This window comes from Nelusetta ayraudi, unplaced genomic scaffold (genome assembly GCF_046127955.1).
Source record: "Nelusetta ayraudi isolate G7.1 ecotype Tasmania unplaced genomic scaffold, CSIRO-AGI_Nayr_v1 ptg000008l, whole genome shotgun sequence".
Taxonomy (NCBI): Eukaryota; Metazoa; Chordata; class Actinopteri; order Tetraodontiformes; family Monacanthidae; genus Nelusetta; species Nelusetta ayraudi.
Genome location: NW_027466058.1, coordinates 97,179 through 117,262, shown reverse-complemented (window position 1 = coordinate 117,262; position 20,084 = coordinate 97,179). Strand labels below are relative to the sequence as shown.

The following is a 20,084-nucleotide window of genomic DNA, read 5'->3' as shown; positions in this document are numbered from 1 at the left end:
CGAGGGTGGCTCTCACTGCGGGCTGGCTGAGCGAACGCTCCCTCGCTTGCTCGCTTGCTTGCTCGCTTGTGCGTGCGTGAATGCGGTCGATCAGCTGATGGCATCGGGCTCTCGACGCTAAGCTGCGAATGTGTGTCACTGAGCTATCAAGCTCTGTTGACTATTAGAGGCGCTGCCGCCTTTACCTGTTGGAATGCTCACGCACGCACGCACGCGCTCGCGCGCCAAACACGGCCCCTCGTGTGGTGCCACCTTGTTTAAAATGAACTGGAATAAATACAGTGATTGCATCCTCTCAGGGGGCCCATTTGGTGGAGAGGGAGAACATGATTGCGCACACATCTCCCAATTTAAGGTCAGTGGGACCCTTCAAGCACCCCCCCCCCCCCCCCCCCCCCCCCGACCCCCCACCCCACCCAATGGGACTCAAGTAGGGGGCTCAAGTGAACCCGAGCGGCCGTGTAAACTTCAGCTTTGCTTGCACAAACATGCAATTAAGGCACAGATTATACGTGAGAGAGTGTCAGACGTCCGTCCGCTGAAGTAGTAGCCGAGTATGGACGAGCTGCACTCCCTCCACCCCTCCCACCGGCCCAGAGTCTGATGGTGGTCTGGTGGTGGTGGTGGTGGTGGTGGTGGTTGGACCCTCCCCGTAAAAATTCCTCCCATCTGGATATGAGGCCAGCCGGGGCAGAGCTCCTCAAGAGAGGGGGCTCCCTGCTGCAGCAGCAGGAGGAGGAGGAGGAGACTGACACTCTTTCATTAATGTGCACCCTGCTAAACTTTGGCAAGGGAGGGTGGTGGGGTTAAAAAATAGACTCGCTAAGTCAGAGGCGACCCAAGAAAAAGAAGGGCGAGCTATGAAGCAGACCCCCTTTTGTTGGGCAGTGGGAGAGGGGGGGATCCCCTAAAATACTCAGTGCCATATTCAACCATTAAACAAGCGACTGCTGCTGCCTTCATTGTGCTGGTAAGAAAACAAGCCACGCCATCGTCACCACCATCCTATTAAAAAAAACAAAAAAAAAACACCTCAAAGTGCTTTTTCTCCCTGAGATGCCTCCCTTCAAGTCGCAGCCAGTTGTTTCTTCTTTTGTGACACGGCGGTGCAAACGCAGTCTGCCGTGCTTACAGGAGTATTGCACCGGATTGCAGGTGCCCTGCGTTATTGTGTCCGTTCTCCCTCTTGTGTGGCTCCGGCAGTGTTTCGTGTAAACATATTGTGTGTGTGTGTGTGTGTGTGTGTGTGTGTGTGCGTGTGTTCTGTGTGCTGTGCTCACCCTCCAGTGTCTCCTCTTCCTTTTTGTTGCTAATTGAAATCGGTGATGTAATGAAATTGTTTTCGGCAGCAACACTTGTCAGCCTACCCCGCCGTTAATGAGAGGGTTTTGTGCAACGCGCGTGCGCACCATGCACGCACACACCCACGCACGCACACGCGTTGCCCTAAATTAGCGTTATAAGTCATCTTTGCCGAGCGTTAGCAGCAAAACAAAGCCGCTCGCTGGGAGCAGGTTACCTGATAAATTGTGAAAAAAAACGGGGCCGAGGAATTAAAACCATCTGCAACTGTTTGGAACTTGGAAGTGTGTGCGTGTGTGTGTGCAAGTTTTCTTTCCTTCTGTTGTTCCTCATGGGGCCTCTTTGCAACCAACCAGCCAGCCAGCCAGCCAGCCAGCCAGCCAGGCTCTGAGATAAGACACAGTGTCTGATTCACTAAACGCACTAAAAGCTCTGGGAGAGTCACTTTTTAAGAAATCAAGTTGGGGATTTTTCATTTTTAAAAGGCTCCACCAGGAAGGGGCCGTGTGCTAATCTCATGCCCTCCTCGCTGCAGCTTTGAGGGAGGCGACAGGAGTTGCAGATGTACATTTCCATCGCAGCAGATTTCTTTTTTTCTTCTTTTTTTTGGTCTCAGCTGCATAACAACGCGGTTAATGGACAGATTCATCTTATTCAGCTGTTACGATGCTGTCTGCATCTGGATTTAATGTAGTGAGATTGGGAGTAAACAGCCCTCGCTGCAGCTTTTTCCTCTTCATGACTGGCCCATCAGTTTTTGAGGAGACACTGCAGTCACGTCAAAGTCACCTGCGGCTGCGTTCTGGATGCCCTGTCATGATGTCCTGCAGATGATATTCACTGAGCAGCGCATCGAAGTCCCGTACTTGGCACTCCTGCGAAGCAGGAAACTAATAGTGATTACATTGAGTGTCGACAGAGCCTCCCATCTGTACACGTGCTTTCAAAACCTGCTGGAACGTTAATGACTGTTTTGACGGACTTGACATTTCATCAGCGCGCTCGCTGTTGCTTTCGAGGTGGGGGTGGCGGGGGAGGGGGGAGTGGGAGGGGTGCCGTCGTCGCAAACGTTGGACACGGATTCCTGTCGGCTGGTGTCTCGCCGTCAGCCCAAACCCGCCCGCCCACTCATGTCCCGAGCTAGAAGTCGGTCTTTGTTTCCATCCCCGTCTCTCTCCTCTGTGTCTCACTTGTGGTTCGTCTTGGCAGCAACTCTGCAAAAAAAAAAAAAAAAATCATCCAGACTCGGGCTTTGTTTCTGATTATGCCTATTTTCAGGTTTTTCTTAATAAGGGAAAAACTTGTGTAGCCTGAGAGCAAAGTATTTATTTATTTTTTATTATAAAAAGTGTTATTTTTCAGAGCCCCCCACAGGGGGTTGCTTGGTGAGACTTCTGATGTTGAGGTTTTTTCCAGGGGCCGAGGTTTGTGACTCGCTTGTGTCAGACGCGGACGCTGTTGTCATTCCACCCATAAGTCTGCAGCTAAGCCCCCTCTAACTGGGTAAATACGGCGCAACTAATGCAGAGAAATGTGCAACACCCCGGCTAAAACCCCCGGTGACTGAGCGTGATGACATCAGTTTGGTGCAGCGAGCCAAACGCGGACTAACATGGGGGCTGCCGGCCGGGATGAGGAAACCTCAGCGGCACCACACGCCTGTCGCGGCTCCGCTTCAGGAATCCTGCTGGCGGTCAGAGGGTTCTTTGTGAATCATCCTCGAATAAACATCAACAACAAACAGGAAGGGCTCGACGGTGGAATTGAGGAGGAGGAGGAGGAGGAGGAAGAGGAGGTGGAGCTGGAGCTGCAGCTGCAGGCGGAGGGTCGGGTGGTGGACGCTGGCCCGGGACGGTGCAGCCGGTACACTGTGGTTCTGTACACTGTGGTTCTGTTTAGGAATGTCAGGCACTCAGGAAGGACTGGGATTTTGGTGGAGTCTGAATAAAAGATGTGGCACGTGTGCAGGCACTCGGTTTCTGCAAAAGTCACTCTCCCTAATACTGATGTTATGTAACAATAGTTAATACATAAAAAAGTTTCCCCAGGCTGTTGGTGACGTATACTGGAGAATACTGTCCGTGTGTGCTGTCAAGGTTCCCTGAAATCGGCTCTTTGTGATGTCACAAAGGTCACTGGGTATGTTGGTTGCACACTTGGACTTGTATTTGTCTTTCAGAACTTGTGGAAGCTACAAAAACATATTTAAGGAGGGAGTCAAAAGCTAAAACCCCTGCTTTTTTGCAGGAGGCTGTAAACAGAGGGCTAAATATACCATGCACAAGGCTTCTCTACCAGACTCTGGTTTGAAAATGATCTTAAATCATCTGAAAAGGTCCAATATTTGAACTTGAACCTAAAATACCGCTGCTTCTGGCACTTTCCAAATAAAGTTACATAACGCCTCTCAATAAAACCAAGCAAATTCTCACTCATTTCCCCTCAATAGTGCACTGCCAGGTATGTTAAAGACAAAAAAACAACATTGTAGTCCAGCGTTGTTTCCCCTCCAAGCGTTTGCTCTCGCAAATTAGCTCTTGAGTTTCCCTCAGCGCCGCTCCGTTTGCCCTTCTGCTGCTGCTGCTCCCAAGTAGTGTGGAACAGGGTGGTGCAGCTGCACTCAGCAGAACCCCCTTCCCCTCCACCACCTCCCCCTTTTGCCAAAACAAATAAAAGATTTGGGGAACAGACACACTCAGGTCCTCGTAAGCCTCCGGCGGGCCGAAACCCCCCTCCTCCTCCTGCTCCTCCTCCTCCTCCTCCTCCCCCTCGACGGTTGTTGAAAACGACCAGATCAACTTCTGCTCCCCCCGTCCAGCTGCAACCTTGACGCTGGGCGGGAGGTGGAGAAAGTTGCCGGACCGCCGCCGTCACCGTCTCATGCATGTTTGATTTGATGTTCCCGGAGAGGCGGGCGGCGTCACGGCGGTCCGCCGACTGGCTTGAATCATAAATGACAACACGGCCCCCACCAGGAACAATATGAGCCGTCGGAGCCCCACGCTGGAGGAACACAGTGTTCCATCCCTCCCTCCCTCCGTCCCTCCATCCCTCCATCCACTCACCCGCCCGCCACCGCCGCTGCCGCCTGCACTCAAGACTTCTCTCCATCGCGACCAATTAGCCTCACTTTTTATTCCTCCTCTCCCTCTTTTTTTCCTCTGTTTTTTGTTTCCTCCCTGCCGCTGATGAAATCCTCGCAGTCTCGACTGTGTTGGCGAGGCAGACAGAGAGAGAGTGTGTGTGTGTGTGAGCGTGTGTTTGTGTGGTGGTGGTGGTGGTGGTGGTGGTGGGGGGGCGGCAGAGGTTTCTCGACACGCAGAAGAAAAGAGATAGTGTGTCTGTGTGCGTCTGTGTGTGCGAGTGAGCGGCGTTGGCGTGTGTCTGTTTGGCTTGTAAATCCTGTTTAAGCTAAACAAACTCATTGTCCTCATCCTCCAACTGTGTGCTTTCTGTGTGTGTGTGTGTGTGTGTGTGTGTGTGTGTGTCTTTTGTGTGCGTCCAGCACCACCACCACTGCTCCTCCTCAGCTCAGCTCGCTCAGCTCTTGCTTTCAGTTGTAAGTACAGTCACTAATTAGTCCCCGCTCCCTCTTCATGCTGGGTCAGTGGGTCTGCCGTTCCACTGCTCATCTGGTACCGACTGCAGCCGCCACTTCCTCCTCAGTGGCCTTCAACTGTTTGTGAGGCTTTTGTTGTTGTTTTTTATGTGGGTATTTTTTTTCGTTTTGTAACTTTGCAATGTGGCGTTGTCGTTGTCCTCTTGCTGTTGTTGTTGTTGTTGTTGTTGAATGCATGCAAATCCCAGCAGCTGATGGGAATTCCTGGCCGAAACTGAACACGGATGCCTGCGGAGTTTCTTCCACATTGCGCAACGCTCACTTCTACTAATGCTCTCCGACGGTAGTGGGAGTGTTGCTGAAGCCCGCCAAGAAATGAGGAAAGTTCGCCCGTTACTTCTCCTCCTCTCCTCTCGCTCGTTGCACTGCGGAGAAGCTCTGCGCTGCAACATGTGGTCCAGGCTCTTGGCTGTTTCGGACGTCACAGAGGGCATCAAATCCCCTTTCCAACGTGGAAGCTTCGGTTGACTCTCTCTGAGGGATGCTGTTAACAGAGGGCTAAATGCATCCCTTAATGGTCAAAAATATCCACGTCATCACCAGGACCTTAGAATGTTGCAATATTGCGTTTTGCCTGATTGGCAGCCAATTCATTTTCGATCCACTTAAGTTACCATCGGCTCGGCGTGTGTGTGTTTTTCCCCTCCCTCCGCTAATGGCTTTTAACGTCTTTAACTCCAGATAATTCCCCCGCAAAACGGTTCCCGTGTCGTCGGCGCTGCGGACCGCTCGCCCGTCTCGCCATCGGCGGCGGCGGCGGTGGCGTCGGCGCCTCTCCCGCAGATTTTCTGGCGGAGGCTGTGTTGGTGGGTGTAAAGGGGGGGAGATGGAGAGCGATAGCGAACGCTCTCTGGCGGCGGCCCGGGATCGTCTCCCTGGCGCGGCCTCCAGGGATACATGCTTCCTTGTTTTCCGACAGACTAAATTAACTGGGATCCGCTAAATGCAAAGGGGCAGCGTTTATTCATCGCCCGCGACGTCGCTTATGAGGCGGGGGTGGGGGGTAGGGGGGGGGTGTCGGGGCGACAGAGAGAGAGAGAGAGAGGGATCCGAGCAATATCCGCTCCCGCGTTAATGCTAATTCCGACACATGCGCCGAGTGCAAAAGGCTGAAATGTGCGAGATGATGGAACGGCGGCTTTCATTTTTCTCCGCCGCGGCGCATATTGCATGCAAATGAGTGTCTCTGCAGACCCGGAGAGAGGCTGCACACAAGACATCTTTTTTTTTCTTTTTTTTTCTTCTTCTCTCTCAACCCCCCCTCCCCCCCACCACCACCACCACCACCACCACCACCACTCACTTGTGCCTTTGGTCTGTTAATGAAGCTATATTTGTGTGTTATCTTCAGCTCCGCCGCACCCACTCTTAAGACTGTTTTGCAGCATTTTTCGCCGACGTCGCTCCGTGACGGGAGGAAAGTCCAATTCCCTCTGCCTGCCAGGCCCTGCGAACTCCAGCCCGCTCAGTTTTGACACCGGCGGTCAGAACCAGGCAGGCACTTTCCCAGGGTTCTAAGCGCTGACATCCCTTTCATTTTCCCCGCCTGGGCGGCTCAGATAAAGGGGCTTGTTTGAAACCTCTGTGCCAACACACCGACTGTGTGGAAAGGCGGGTTTGTGGTGCCCGAGCCGAGGGGGGGGCCAGAAACGGGGAGGGACGGGACGAGGTTTGGAAACACATAAATTATGGATAAGACGCTCAAATGGAGCGAACCAGTGGTTGTTTATTGGTCTGATTATTCAACACTCGCTGCATTTAGCTTGTGCAACATGCGAACTCCACACAGAAAGGTCCCGGGCCCGCAATCGACCCCGCGACCTTCATGCGGCAGTGTGAGACCACAGTGCTAACCACTGCACCGCCACCACGTCGCCCTCTTTCTGGACCAATATTTTGATAATAATATATTGGAGCTTGACCGGAGTCGTCGTCTTGCTACACCTGTCAATCACGTCTCGCACCAATTGGAATGAAGGAAATTACATTTCAGGATGTGACAAACGGTGGTCAGACTCCAGTGCGACACTTGGCAAACCGCACAACTCCAGCAATTAAAAGTTAGTTGTCGGGTTTTTGTTGTTTGGTGTTAAGTAGTGATGAGAAGCCAACTGATGTCATACTCGCCTCTTGTCCAATCTCACAACACTCGGTCACTGCTAATTACTGTATTAAAGGGTGTATACTCCCTCGTCTCCCGTCCACTCCGGGGTTATTGTGTTGCGTTGTGCTTTTCTAACCTCCCCCGCCTGCTACATGTACCTCCTCCCCGCGAACCCACGCCGTGGTGGAAAGCCGTCGTTTATCATATCAGTAATGAGAGCGGGCTAATCGGGTGTATTCCGGAGACAGCGGTGATGCAGTGCTCGGCGCCTGCCAGGGATCAGCCTCCAAACAATGTTTATCATTGGCTCCCAGGCCTCTTTAATTAGCCGGCCAATGGTATTGACGCAACAGCTATGGGTACCAGTGTTTTATGATGCATGTTGTTGTTGTTTTTTTTAACTATTCTTTGAGACTCGGAGCAATGGTCCGAAAAGCGATCACGGTGCTTACTTGTATGGATGTGGAGGTAATAAGCTAATACGTTAAGAAAACATGTCAAAGTTATGAGCCACGAGTGAAGAGGCGTCAGATTGGTGGAGATCCGAGGCTCATATTTATTTCTGCCGTTCCAAAAAAACGCTGTCTGATACCTCGGTGACAAGAAGCTGGATGAGCCACGTTGAATGTAACTCCCACATTCCCTCTCGAGTCCTGCTGACTCACTTCGGGCCTCAGACTGAAAGCGTCTAAAAAAAAAAAAAAAAGTGATTGCAGCGATTGAATTTGTCCTTTCGGTTCCCCCGGATGATGAAACGCAGATGAGAAGCTCTGATTTGCCCAATTTCTTCAAGTGTTCAAAGGCCAAGTATTATCAATGTGATCCTGCCGCTCGCCTGCTGTCGTACGAGAGCAGGAAGTGCCTCTAACTTGCTAGCATCCTGATTTGGAAAAAGAAGCCGGCTGAAATAAAAAGAACAGGATACTTGTAGGTTGCTCTTCGCCTGTTTCCAGTTTCGGGGCGTAGTGCAGTTTGACAGTGTCACGCTTTCGTGAGCGCAAATGTTTTCTGTCGTTCCTGTTGCATGAGCTGCCTCGAGAAAGTCCAGGAATTCCTCCAGTCAGCGTAACACAGCTTAACTTAACTCACTGTTGTGTTGCCTCGCCACACGTCATTCAATATTTTGAATGTTCACTGTGTTGTGCGTCCAGTCAGAAAACGTTGAGTCGTTTTATTTGTCCAGTCACTTCATGGCCAGTTTCAGAGTTTTGTAATGGTACTGTGGTGACGGCCGTGCTTTGAACTGTGTATATTTTTTCTTGCTTGCCCGTGCATTTGCAAGGTGTTTCCTTGCACCAACCCATGCAAACACATTCAATTCAAATTTGCATCGAGCGAGCAGTTGTCTCAGATGTGGGGCTGACCGACCAACCGACCGGGCCGAGAGGGGAAAAGCCGAGCGGCATGTGTTGACATTGTTGGAGACGCACGTGAGGGCATCACACGTTTCCCCTGTCTGACTCAGACATATTTTGGATGGCGGAGGAGGGTGGGAGGGGGGAGGGGTGGAGGGAAAGGGGGAGGGCTGGCGGGAGGAGGAGAGGTTTATTGAGGCGGTGGGGTGGGGAGGGTGTGTAGGGGGTGGGGAGGGAAAGGGGGGTGTGACCAACAACATCTCGAGGCTGTTGCCCAATATCTCGCTAATCTGCGAGTCGGCGTCGTGCAGCAGCGGCGGCAGCAGTGACAGACGCGTCTGTGAATTCTGAATTTGAGCCAAGCTGTGAGCCGAACGCACACACACACACACACACACACACACACACACACACACACACACACACACACACACACACACACACACACACCCCACATCCTCCACCTTGTCATCCCGCCACGGATATGAAATCAACATTGCATTGTCTTTTGCATGAAATCACCAATCCTTTGCCCTTTTTGTGTGTGTGTGTGTGTGTGTGTGTGTGTGTGTGTGTGTGTGTGTGTGTGTGTGTGTGTGTGTGTGTGTGTGTGTGTGTGTGTGTGTGTGTTAGCAGGGGGGGCGGGGGTAGCGGCAGGCAGCAGTCTTGGCTCGGGGTGAGGTCCTGCCCTGATTTTCTCTGGAATTCCTTTGTTTTTGGAAGGGGGGAAACTGAATCTCCACAGCCCGAGGCTTCGTCGCTCCTTGAGAGTTCTCGTCGCACATCCCCGAGCCGTCGGGCCCCGGTGCTTTCAGGGGCAGCTCTGTTTTTTTTTGTTGTTTTTTTCCCCCTGAAAGCTCGCAGCAGCAGCCGAGGTGTTTTTCACCTTCCAGACACGGAGCAGAAGAGGGTGGTGGTGGTGGTGGTGGGGGTGGGAGAAGGGAAGGGTGGTGGGGGGGGGGTTGATGACCACCGCACCAGGCCGGAGGGTCTCTGGGCCGATCCCACTCGCACATAAATTTGGTCGGTGTTTAAAGTGGGAGCGTGATGGTAAACAGACACGGCTCAGCGCAGGTTCGTTTCGTTCCGTGCCTCACGGTGAATTAGCAAGAAACGGTTAAAACTGTTGCAGTGAAAAACATTTTTACAGACGCACTGCCGATTGCCGGGTTTTCAATCTCCAGCGAATAAAAAAAAAAGAAGAAGGTTCCAAACACAAAAAAGTGCAAACCTGAAATGAACTTCGCTTGATTTTCTCCTTGGTGTAAAAATCAAACTGCCGCAAACAGCCCAGTTCTCGCAGTGGATACAGCAAATTTCCTTTCTCTGTCTTCCACCGGGGAACCAATCCTTCCCAGACTGCTCATTCTATTGACACAGATGTGTCTTTTTTTTTTTTTAAGTGAAGCGGTTTTATCAGTTAGCCAGCCAGTTTTGCTGGAGAAGCGGGCTGTGCTTGAACTGTGGGAACTTTGACTTGATTTCAGCCCCACAATGCAGCGCCGGTTGCCCACCACCACCGGTTGGGAACCCCGATCTTAACAAAAAAAAAAGGGCCACCTGAAAGCAGCAAAGTGCTTCCAACTATATGCAACAGGCTCGTTGTTCCACCCAACTGGGTAAAACTGAAAATGAAAGTAGTTGCACTTAAAAAAAGAAGAAAAAGAAAACCACAAGCACCAGAGAGATCATATCTTTTATCTAGAAACTAATGATCAAGTGTGTGGTGCGAAGGGGCGTAACCCCCCCCCCCCCCCCCCTGCTCATTTACAGTTTAATTGAATTCAAACGGAGCACTTGAAGCGTCTCGGAGCGTCAAGAATTTGAAACTCGCCGCTTGAAGCGCCAAGGCCGCGGAGCATCCACGGCTCATTAGATACGATAAACCTCCCGCCCGCCGCCGCGTTCAAAATCTACCGCACCATCTCTTATTGAGCCGCGGCCACAAGCTCTCCGTGACCAGATCCTTATCCCCTCCGTCGGGGGGGGGGGCTCTGTCACTTTAAGCAACCCGACTTCCACAAAGCTGTTTGAGTGGGGTGGGGGGCTGGCCGTTGAGTGAGGCCTGGTCGGGGAGGGGCAGGGGGTTTGAATGGGGCTCCTCCTTTTGAGCCCGCCTCCGCTCTTTGTCGGACTCCCTGGAACAGGTGGGAGGGGGCTGGTGGGAATGGAGGAGGGGTGTGTGGGGGGAATCGGAGGGGAGGAAGGAGGGAGGTGAGGAGGGGGCGACTTCAGGAAGGAGACGACGGTCACGTGAGCGCTAATGGCGTTCGTGCCGGTCCCCCCCCCCCCCCCCCTTTTTTTCTTTTCAGCCTGTCACAGTAAATCTGTTTGACTTGTCACTTTGTAAATCATTACGGGGTCTAAAAGCCTCTCTATTGGATTGCGCTGGAAATGTGGCGGTGGTGGCGGGGAGGGCGACAGGTTTTTTTTTTTTTTCTTTTTTTTTCTTTGTGCCTCCTCCACGACGACGATAATCAAGTTTCGTTTCCCGGGCTCCTGTCCTGTCCTGTCCTGTCCTGTCCTGTCCTGTCCTGTCCTGCCGCGAGGCTAAAAGGAGCTCCTCTCTGCTCCGTGTCGTCCTGGTTCCGAGGCCTCCGCCGCCTTCCAGCGCCCACCTGGGATCCTGGAGGTCCAGGACTGGAGGTCGGCTGGGAAGCTCGCGGGGTTGGGACTGGACGGCCTCGTCCCGCTTCTTCGCCACAAAAGTGTAGCAGAGGGAATCGAGGCTTCATGTCTACCCATCATCCTTTGCAGCCCTCTGTGATGTGTTGAATGTTTGTTTGGTTTCCCCGCGCCAACAAATGAGAAAACGCAACACAGAAACTATCGATTTCTGACTCACACCTGCAGCACTTTATTGCGCACGCTGCACTTTTCCCAAGTTCCCTCCTTGTAAGTGCCGCCTGCCTCCACCGAGTCTGTATTTGCCTTTTTTTTTTTTTTTTAAATAAACCAGACTTCCAACCGATGTCCCCTCCCTGTCTCGCGTTGGATTGGACGCCTTGCGCATTTTCTTTCCTTTTTCAAACGGCGCACTAATGTGGACGTGAGTCATGTTTCCCCCCCCACCCCTCCGGGGAAGAGGCGGGGTGAGAGTCACAGCTCCAGGGACGTCCTGTTCTGTAGTGTCGCCCTCCGAACAAACTGCGGCGCCCGTCTCGCACAGTCGTCGTGACAGAGTGACGTCTGATTTCCGAGGGGGCAGCGCCTCCTTCCGCTCCTCCTCCTCCTCCTCCTCCTCCTCCGTCTTCCTCTCCTCTCATCCCTCCTCGCCTTCATCCTTCGCGTTTACCCTCATTCTTCTTCTCCTCCTCCTCCTCCTTCCTCCTCCGTCTGCCTGAAACGGAGCTGGCAGGGGTGGACATCTGTCGCACCGTGTCCCGGATCTGATGTGCGGCTGGAAGCGTCGGAGGAGGTCACCCAGAGTAGCACCCGGTGCAGCACCCGGAGCAACACCCAGCCGGCCCCCGGACACCCTGAGACACAGTCCCAGAAACCTGGTCTCCCTCCTTTTTTTCCCCTTCTTCTTTCTTCTTTCTCGTTAGAATTCACCTCAGCAGGGCGTCCATAGCCGATGGCTTGTTCGTCTGGTCTCTCTGTCACTTAGTCATCCCCAGGAAGTTATTATCAAGGTGCTGGCCCATCTCTTACTTACTTAACCCCCCTCCCGCCTACCTTTCCAACACACACGCACACACAGTCCCCCCCCCCCCCCCCCCACGCGTCCTCTCCCCACACCTGCGACGGTTAAACTGGATCCGCTACGACGGAGCGAATAAAAACAAGAGGCGGTTTTAATTGTAGCCGCTGGGCGGGGACGTACCTGCCGTCTGCTGCTGAGCACATCTTTAACTTTTGAGAGATTAACGGCAGCGCATTGATTCCTTTTTTTTTTCGGGACGTTCCATTGTTGCCTTTGCGCTGGCAGCTTTTTGCCCTCAAGTCGGTGCGTTGGCGCCAAGTGGCTTTAGCCAGCAGACGGCTGCACTCTGGCAGGAAGACACAGGCCTCCAGCGCCTCCTTTGCCGTTGTTGCTTTTCCTACAAAATCAAATAGATTTTTTTTCCCCCCTTGTGAAGTTTTTCTTTGGTTGTTTTTTTATGCTTATTAAGCCGTTAAAGGACGTGTCCTTTTATTTATTTTTTTATTTCGTGAGTGTTTTTCTGCAGGCCGTCTTTGCACCTGCCAACACGTTATCCAGTCAATATTGTGCTGACAGAATGAGTCACCCGATTCCTAGAAGTCTCTTTCTCCTGGAGGTTTTCTTTCGACTTTTTACCCGAGTCACCGCGTTTGAAGTGTTTGGAGGCGGCAGAGTGTTTGTCGAGTGACGCGCAGGTGGTCTCGTGCGTTTAGCGGCTACGGCATTCCTCTCTTCTCCTTTCAGCCAAACCCGCCATATTCTGTGTGTCTGTTCTGCTTTTTTTTCTCCCCCCCCCCCCCTTTTTTTTTTTGTGGCCGAGTCCAGAGTCGCAGGGCCTCGCAAGCTGCCGTTTGTCCTTTAAGAATAATAATTAGCCGCCGGCTAATCCTCCGGTGTGTGTGTGTGTGTGTGTGTGTGTGTGTGTGTGTGTGTGCGGGCTCAGATCATAGATCCACTTTGAAAGCCACTGAAGAGCAACCTCTCACGAAACGACGACAGCTAAAATCCGCACGCTCCCGTCTTTTTTTTTTTTTTTCGTGGCTCATTTCTTGTTTTGACAGTGCAGCCTGTCAGCGCCGCGTTGTTGTGTTTCAGAATTCTGCCTGTCTGTCCGTCTGTCTGTCTGTTTGCCTGTCTGTCTGCCCGCCTGCCCGCCTGCCTGTCAGCAACTCAGACGTCGGAGAGGTTTTCTGGAGATGGCTCCCGTCTGCCACTAAAATAAACCAACAACTGTAAAACAAGGCTGTAAAAAAAAAAAAAAAAAATGAAGAGGGCACGGAGGTTGCAGCGAGACTGTGATGGATCGCTGCAGCTGAGGCTGATTTTATTTTATTGTTTTATGGAAGCTGATCTGACAGAGACAGGCACCTTAAAAGGAGTTGCGCGGTGGTTTTCAACATGGTCGGTAACAATTTGTCAGAAATGACAAGCAAAAAAAACAAAACAAAACCCAACAAAAACGCTGCTCTGTTAATCAAAATAGTTCCTGGCTTTGTGCGTTTTTTTTTATTGGCTGTTCACCGTGAAGTTGTGTATTTTGTGTATTTATGTGTGTTGTCTCTCTCGCTGCCTGACGTCAGCGTCTCGTTGTCGTCCGTGTTAGCCGGCAACGCTAAGCGGTTTGCGTTTAGTAGCTTAACGCGGACCTCCAAGGAAAACAATGTGCGGGCCGCTTCCCTTTCAGGCTGTTTGTTCAAAAAAAATAAATAAATAATAACCTTCCACCTGTCTTTTAAAGAAATATAAAAAAAAAAAGAAAAATGAAAAGGCCAGCCGGCGGCGTGGTCCTTTAAGATAAAGCAGACCGAGTCGGAGCTCCGAAGAAAACCGGTTCCGCTCTGCAAACGAATCAGTGAATCGGCTTTGATTCAGCACATCTGGAGTGAGTCGGCGGGCGGCGGCGGCGTGGAGGGTTGCCATGTGTGAAGAGCAGATTAGTCCCCTCCTCCTTTCTGAGAGACGTATCGTGACATCTTGTTTACCCTGCGCGAAGATGGAGATCGGGGTAAATGGCAGCCGCCGACTTTTATCCTTCCGCAGCGATAATTGAGCGAGCAGGATCCTCGCGATCGCCGACGTCCCCGTCGGCTGAATGTCAACACGGCTTTCCAGAGCGAAGGAAAAAAAAAAGAAAGGAGCCGTTGGTGGTTTTGACTCGTGCGAAGGAAGGTCGGAGATTTTAAAGGGCCCCTGACGCGCTGAGATGAGCTGAGTCACTCTGGCCTTTCGCTCAACACTCAATAGAACCGCATTCGATTGTCGCGCGAAGCCCACGGAAAATGTGCGTGTGCACAAAACAACGCCCGGTAGGCCCTTTGTGATGTCACAAAGAGCCCCGATGCCTGCTTTACAGCTCTGACTCAAAGAGACGAGCACAGAGTGTGCACTGCACACACACAGACATATATATATATATATATATATATATATATATATATATGTATATATATATATATATATGTATATACATATATATATATATATATATATATATATATATATATATATATATATATATATATATATACATATATATATATATATGCACACACATATACAGCACTTGATGTGCGCCACTTCCACACTTTTGCCTCGATGCATTTCTGACTCACTGGCGTTTTTTTTGCAGATTTATTTCAGGCCTCCGCGCGAGGAGTCGTCTGCGTCTCCCTCGCCCCCCCCCCCCCCCCCCCCACCCCCCCGACTTGCGTGCTTCCGTCTGCAGCGGCCCGGCTGGAAGGAGCAGCCGCGTGTCGTCTTCAGCCGCCCTAATGAGTGGCGCTTCTTGTTTACATTCCGGGGCCGGCGGCGCGACTGCGTAATTTGGAAGTTGCTGCCGAATGAGTCAGCGTGTTTTTGTGTAGGTCCAAAGTAGCGCACTTTAGAATTAGTGCGACCTCAACAACAGCAACAAAAAGACAAAAAACACAAGAATGTTGCTTGCACAAACAACAATACCATTATTTGTGATTAGTTGACTTCTGCTCTCTGTGTGGAATATTTTAAAGGCATCTGTTGACATGAAATGGCGTCGCAAATCCATCCATACAAACCTTCTCACTTGACTTGCATGAAGATACACTTGAATATTGCACCTGCACCTCTTCAAGGTTTTTTAACTCTGAGGGAAGATGTGAAAATCAAGTGGCGCCTCAGAAAACGGTGATTACTGTGAACATTGTTCAAAATGCTCTTTTTGCGAGCACGCTGGGCCTTTAAATGGAAGTACCGGCATTGTCATCGTTCACAATACACGCTTGTTCCCGCTGCTTCTTGCTCCGCCTCTACAATCCATGCTTGTGCACTTCAGCGGTGGTGGTGGTGGTGATCCTGCGGTGTTGCTGACGTTTGCAGGCCGCCGTCCCCGCTGCACATTTTTCAGCTTCGTTGTCCGAAAGTGTCCCGCTCTGTCTTTCCCCCTCCCTTCTTTTTTTTCCACACCGTCTCCAGCGCTCGACTTTTCTCCTGCAGAATCCTCCGGGCGGGCGGCGTCCTCCAGGAGTGGCCCCCGGCTTTGATGCGGCAACCCAGAAAACGTGTTTTATAGCGATGACAAGCAAGGTCGCGGCAGTGGAACAGGACAGTGGGGGGGCGTGCGTGTGCTTGCGTGCGTGTAAGGGCAAGGGGGAGGGCTGGCTGACAGACGGAGGGAGGGAGAGAGAAAGTGAAAGTGAGTGCTCGTGCAGTGCCTCCCACCTCCCCCTGCCACTCCCTCCCTCCCACCCCCCACCCTGATCTCCACGGCTGCAAATCAAAGTGAACCGAGTCACCGCTGGCGCTGCGCCACCGCACTGATCGCTCGCACACAGAACCCTGTCAAAACCTTCTTGATGGGTGATTAGAGTTACTCCATCGTTGCCGCTATCGCCCAGGTGCGATGTGCGTGTCGCCCAGTGTGTGTGTGTATGTATGTGTGTGTGTGTGGGTGTGTGTGCGTGCGCGCTCGGACTTGATATGCAGCAGCCTTTCGCGCTGTAGCGGCAACCCGGTGGTTGATGGTGCGTGCGTCTGTGTGCGCAATAAAACATCGGCTCCTGTGCGTCTCATGTGCGGCGGCGGCGGCGGCGGCGCCGGGAGGTCGTTTCATTGGCTGTCCGACGGGTCGCGTTGCTGATGCTCGCCGTGTCCTGCGTGACTTTGACCGCACGGGTCCCGCCTCTCCGCAGAGCAGATCGAGTCGGGTGGCTGTCGATAGACAGAAGGTGCCGGTCCCCCCCCCCTCCCCCTCCCTGGATTTATAGCCCCTATATTACATTTGTTTTCCCCATCCTCGGACAACATTTCTTAATCATTTATCCCTAAACACTGTATAGATCTCCAGGAAACAGGCTGTTAAGCCCTCTGTTTACAGCCACCTGCAAAAAACGCTTCTTTTTAGCAATCCTGGAGAAAAAAACTGGGGGAACGACCTGTAACGTCTGTGACATCACAAGGGGCTGATTTCCCGAACTGCGTGCGTTAGCGCGCACTTTCAGCAAACTAGCACAAGCAAAAAAGGAAGTGACAGTTGGACTTTTTTTTCTCTATTTGTAGGAAGTTCACTGACTGAAGACATTTCTTTTTTTGCTTCAAAACATTAAATTATTTATAACATTCAGATTGTTTTTTAATTTTTTTTTTTATCTCCAACGCCATTAGCATTCTAAACTCAACCGACCCACAGACATGAACTGCTGCACCTTCAGTTTTTACTGTAACGTGTTCTGTATTTTATCTCTCTATGTGTTTACTGTACTTCTTCCTCGATGTCTCTTGTGTTGAGCCGAAGACAGTTTTCCACCCTGGCAGACGATGAAGGTTTATTCCTTTTCTGTTCTAAACGTATCAGTCGCATACAAAGACCCGGCCTGAAACGCTTTGACTCGCACGCTGCTGCTCTTGACAGTTTTCCCATTTTGCCGTAATCAACCTGATTTTAAGCAGGCAAAAATGAAAACAAACTGTTTTTTTAAACTAGCTGCTACACTCGGGGGGGAAGGCGGGGGGGAGATGGGGGGTAAAAAACATTACGTGCCCTCTGATTAAGTGGGACGCTCGAGCGGCCCTCCACCTTCAGGAGAGATTTGATACTTGAAGGGCTGAAGTGTTTTTTGATGGAAACTCCATTAATGATTGATGGCGAGAGGAGAGCGGTTAAAAATCTCCCCCGCTACAGCGCCATCAATTATTGACGCCTCTCTCTCTCTCTCTCTCTCTCTCTCTCTCTCTCTCTCTCTCTCTCTCTCTCCCCCTCTCTCTGTGCATTTCGGTGGCACATAAAATATCCGTCACCGCCCAGCGGAACCCGGAGTCTGATGCCGCCGTCGGAATTCCGGCTTTCGTGTTGATTTCCGCGGATATCCGGGAGCGAAAACGTCTCTTTGCTGGTATCAGCTGCCCTCATGAAAAGGGTTTTCAATCTCTTTGAATGCGCTGGTATCTAGACCCAGTTGTGCATTTGTGTGTGTGTGTGTGTGTGTGTGTGTGTGTGTGTGTGTGTGTGTGTGTGTGTGTGTGTGTGGGTGTGTGTGTGTGTGTGTGTGTTTTTATGTTGTGTTCATGACATACCAAACAAATCATTTATGAAGTTGTCGTGCCTCGTTTTTCGGCAAATCGCAGCGCTTTTTTTTTCCCCCGGCCCGGAACGTCGCCACTCCTCCGCGTCCCTGGCGGCGTTCCGCTCGGCGTCTCGCGTAATAGCCGGCGCGGATTAGCCGACGGGCCGCGCCCGGCGTACGTCACGCGTCGGGTGCGGCTCCGAGCGGCTCTCTGAAGCCGTCGCCGCCGGAGACGCTTGTCAGCCGGTGCGTCGCGAGCGCTGCGTGTCAGCGGAAAGTTCCTCCGGAGCGCCGAGGGAGCGTGACGGGCCCGCGAGAGAAGTCTCTTCGCAGAGGGTGGCCACGCCCCTCTGTGGGGAAAGAGGGCCGGATCAAGTCTTTGGGAGGAGAGGAGAGGAGACCTTTGACCTTTCAAGTCAAGTACTTAAAGATCCAGCTTCACACGCTGCCAATGAATGCATCACCCACCACCCCCCACCCCCCCCCACCCGTACCCCAACGGTTCATATATTAAAGACCATACATAGAGCAACAAGGGTCTCGCTCCTCGTTAGCTGCCATCTTGCACCATCATTTTTTTAAGGAAGCCGGTCTGACAGTGGCCTCGCTGTGAAACGCAATGTCAGGCGGGCTTCCCTGAAAATCTTACACTCTGGACATTTAAATATAATATACACATACAGCATCTAAAGTTAGACAAAATAATTGTAGTCATCGTCGTCGTCGTCAACATCACAATCTCAATGGAAAAAGAAAAACCTGACATAATACACCTCAAATCCCCAAAGACAGCAACCAACTTGTGAGATACAAACTCAAGTCTAAAACAAAATATAGTTTTCCCTTATTCAGACATAGAAAAAAAAAAAATCTATGTCTGAATAAAAGAAAGATATACAGTGAATCCAATAGAAAGAGAAGAGATAATGAACACAGTTGACCTAAACGGCTCTGTGGATCCTGCTCTGGTCAACCGGAGGCTCGTTTTTGTTTGTGGGGCCAAAACCAAGCAGCTGGTCATCGAGAGTCGAACCCTGAACCCTGAACCCTGAACCAGCGAGCCGCAGAGGGCACAGAGCTTCCTCTTCCTGACAGGCATAGGAGGAGGAGGAGGAGGAGGAGGAGGAGGAGGATGTTTTTCTCTTCCTCTGCCAGCCCACTTGTGGAAAAATGATTATCGGCGTGCACGAGGGCGCACGCCACGCCTTGCTGCGCTCCGGCTGCGTGACGCCGCTCTGCGAGTGCGTCACGGTGGCTGTTGATACGTGAGCTATTCATTAACCCGCATATTGGGTCCGCCGTGACTTTTGTCCAACCCCTCCCCTTCCTCACCTCTCGCTTCCCTCCCTCCCTCCTCGCTGCTGCTTTGTCTTCCGACGGGAGTCGAGAGAAAAGTTGCACCGACCAATGAAACGTCGATGCCGCCGCCGTTATCTGCCGCCGGGTCTCGACGGAGCCACTGGCGGCTTGAGACCAGTCCTGTGTCAACAGAAAGTGGCGGCGAGATGCTGTGATACGGCGGCGGGATTGTAGATTTACAGTGGGGAGATTAATATGAGGGTTGGACAAAAGATTTGAATCAAAGAAGGCCTCGACATCTGGACTGTAGCTCCGCCGTCAGGCCTCATCGTTAGGACGGTAGCTCCGCCCTCAGGCCGCATTTCCAGGACAGTAGCTCCGCCCTCAGGCCTCATCGTTAGGACGGTAGCTCCGCCCTCAGGCCTCGACATCTGGATGGTAGCTCCGCCAACAGGCCACAATGTTAGGACGGAAGCTCCGCCCTCAGGCCACAGCATCAGGACTGTAGCTCCGCCTTCAGGCCTTACCGTTAGGACGGTAGCTCCGCCTTCAGGCCTCATCGTTAAGATGGTAGCTCCACATTGAGGCCTCGACATCAGGACAGTAGCTCCGTCCTCAGGCCTCATTGCCAGGACGGTAGCTCCGTGCTGAGGCTCTTTCCTTGAGTCGGAAGTGTAGCCGCTACCTGTCTCCTCCTCCTCCTCCTCCTCCTCCGTCCCTCCGTCCATCCCTCAGTCCGTCCCTCCGTCTGTTTGTCCGCCTGCTGCAGAACATCAGCCGGGTTATTAGCGGAGCCCCTGTGGCTGCCGCTGATAAGGGGCCGCCGTGCTCCTCTTCCGCCGCCTGCGTGGCAAACACGAGTGGCCTGGCCGGGAGGGGGGGGATTATTCCGCCTGCTGCCATTTCTGCTGATGCCTTCCTTTATGTTATCCTCCCCGCTCACATGTGCCGCATTTGAATAACTCGGCTGACGTCGCGAAAGGAGCAAGTAAAAAAAAAAAAAAAACTGAAATCCTGCGATTCCCTCCACCTGCATACCAATGAATCGGCTTCCGGGGAGAAAAAAAAGATGCCGACCGACCGAACGAACACGGCCGGACTTTCTGACTATTCCCCCCTTTCCCCCCCTCTCTGCCTCTGCCGGCATCAACGGCCGCGACTGGTTATTTACACACTCTGCCACTTTACTGGGAGGAGTGATGCTGATGGGTTAGGAGGCTCG

At 52.0% G+C, this 20,084-nt stretch overlaps 1 protein-coding gene across 2 annotated transcripts in view; it reads left to right on the top strand.

Moving 5' to 3' along the window:
• The window catches only part of zmiz1a (zinc finger, MIZ-type containing 1a), a 109,369-nt gene that overhangs the window by 793 nt on the left and 88,492 nt on the right, over positions 1-20,084 (top strand). The gene's annotated exons all lie outside the window — the stretch shown is intronic.